Below are 2,910 nucleotides of genomic sequence, written 5' to 3'. Positions count from 1 at the left end.
CCGATCGGGTGATAGGCAGGGGTGCTCGGTTTTAAGTTAGAAAATTAACTTCAAGGTTTGGAAATCCGAAAAGTGATTTTCGATCGGGTGATAGGTAGGGGTGCTCGGTTTGAAGTTAGAAAATTAACTTCAAAGTTTGGAAATCAGAAAATTGATTACCGATCGGGTGATACGCAGGGGTGATCGGTCCGAAGTTAGATAATTAACTTCTAAGTATCAAAATCATTAGCCAATCAACTCTAAAGCGAAGAAAACACCAGAGTCATGAGACAACACAAGCCAAATTTTCATGCAAAAGCAACGACGTACATAGTTGTGCTACTAGCAAACGGAAAGTACTAACACCGAACATAAAAGATACAAAGTGCGGTCAAAGCAATCGTAAACAAAGTTCATCACAAAACAGTAAGTACATTTGGGTACATTGACTAATTTTCATCAAGGTGGTGTAGCATCAGCAGGTGCAGCAGTGGTAGGAATAGGAGATGTTTCCTCAGCCGTGGGTGAAACCGAACCACCAAGGTCAACCAACTTCCCATCCACGAATAGCTTCATGATATCAAAGTTTGGATCCTCGAGGGGAGTGTTGTAAAAATAGTGACACTGCCCTATACCTTGTTGAAAGCCAAGTTCACGTTCCTGGCATACTTGATCCTCAAGGACTGATTTTTCTTTCAGCAACATGTCTCGTTCAGCAACAACACTAAGTTTTTCCTTCAATAGTTCAGCATAGTCGGACTTAGCCTTATCATAGTTGATTTGCAGAGTTTCAACCGAAGACTGTAAGGAAGCCACTTTCTTTTGGGAGGCATCCAGGGCAGTTTTAGCTTTAATTCTGGCATCCTCAGCAGCCTTGGTTATTTCTTCCACCCGAGCGGTCAAGGCAGCGTTGTCTTTCTTCAAGTCAGCCACTTGCTGGTTGGCAGCTTCCAATTCCACCACCAATAAAGGTTTGGTGGTACCAGCAGCGTAATTCATACATATGCCTGCACGCATTATCAGCTCATATCCCATGTTGTACGCCTCACTTGGAGTCATATTTTTGAAGGGGGCTCATTCTTCAGGGCTCAGGTTGAATTGAACTCGGTCGGCTACATGCACATTTGGGTCTAAGGGACCGGTCAGTAAGGGACCCTTGACCTTTTGTTTCTTTGAGGGAGAAGGAGTTTTCTCTGTAGTTTTCCTTTTTTGTTTCGTTCTCTTGGGAGGAGGTTGAACTACCTTCACATCCTCATTAGCTTCAAGATTTACAACCGGAGAGGCTCCACCTACCGATCCAGCAGGGGAGGCCGAGGAGGTACCCTCACCAACTTTTGTCAACTTCTTTTTTCTGGCCATCAAGCGGGCGAAGGCTTCGTGCTGTTCCATTCCACTAAAACAATCTGCAACACAAAAGACAATTTAGACTAGTTAATAATTACCGTTCGGCGGCAGTAAGGGTGCAGGAGCTTACCGAACACTTTAGATCTTAAAGTGTCATCATCTGTCCCGATCAGTTCAATTAATCTACGCGAGGAGGTTTTTCTTGGTAACAGGTCAACTTGGCTTATGACGTCCAGCTCGGCTTCGGTCATGTNTGTCTTAGGCCAAGAATCGATTCGATTGGGGTGTTCGGTCCAGTATAAAGGGAATTTTGGTTGGCCATCATTGAAAAAATACTTAGGCCGACCAGAGTCTCGGATNGCAACTTTACAAAAGTTAGACTTAAANTCTTTATAAGAAGAATTAAAGGGAGCAAACAATTGTTTATCTTTGGCCGGAATTAAAGATACCCAAGATCGGTTAGGGTTGGGTAAGGCACGGAAGAAGTAGAGGAATGATTTGGGAGTTGGTGTAAGTACTAAGCCAGCGCATAGTACGCTGAATGCTTGCATCATAGCCCACCCGTTCGGGTGAAGCTGAACGGGACAAATATTCAATTCCCTTAACACTCCCATCTGAAACTCTGAAAAGGGTAACCTAACTCCTAGATCACGAAACAAAGCGATATATACATAGAAAAAGTCAAGGGTATAACCTTCCCGACCATGACAGGCTCTTTCATTCGTTCGGCAGACAACAAAGGTATAATCATCTATATCCCTAACAGTGGCTAACACATTTATCTTTTCTAGCAAATGCCTAATAGATGCAGTTGATATAAAGTACGGGGCATAATTCTTAACTTCATGGGGTGCCCAATCGTATCCCCGCACTATGGGTGGGGGAAGGACAGAAGTCCACATGCGAGAATTGTCATAGTTAAAAGCCACTTCGTTCCCGGACGAGCGGGACAAAGTAGCCGAAGAAGAACCGGTTGATGATGAAGTACCTTCCCCATCATCATCATACCCCCGCCCTTCCCTCCTAGACCTACTAGATGACTGAGATGATTGAGACATGTACCTGGACAGACGACCGAGCTGGCGAGTTGACTGATCGGGGGGCGCTAGCAGCAAATCTCAGAAGCAGACAAATGGCAAGAGACCACCCCCCTATTTATAGCCGTATAAAGCGGTTTCGGCAGTTCATCGTAACCGTTCACGAAGATAACATCTAACGGTTCAGATAAGGTGGCGTTTCAAATTTCTAGGTACAACCCTCCACAGTGCATCTCAACCATTCAAACCCTGCTCATCGTGTGGCTCTCGTCGCTCCAAATTTCAAATTATGTAAGTGGCGGGAAATGGCATATACAAACCCCTTCGCGTACTACAAACGCTTGGGGCTCGGGGGACTTATGTGTATTGAGGAGATGGGATACATTCGGATGATCGGTCACACCGGTAGTGTGATCGGGTATGTGGAAGGATGAATCAAATACCCTCACATACTAGATTATATAGATGATCGGGTGCACCGACAGTGCGGTCGGGAGAATTGTTGATGGAGTTAAGTGGGGCAAAGCATAAAAAGAGAATAGCATTATGA

Source organism: Vigna radiata, unplaced genomic scaffold (assembly GCF_000741045.1).
Source record: "Vigna radiata var. radiata cultivar VC1973A unplaced genomic scaffold, Vradiata_ver6 scaffold_299, whole genome shotgun sequence".
Taxonomy (NCBI): Eukaryota; Viridiplantae; Streptophyta; class Magnoliopsida; order Fabales; family Fabaceae; genus Vigna; species Vigna radiata.
Note: the sequence above shows the minus strand (reverse complement) of the source record.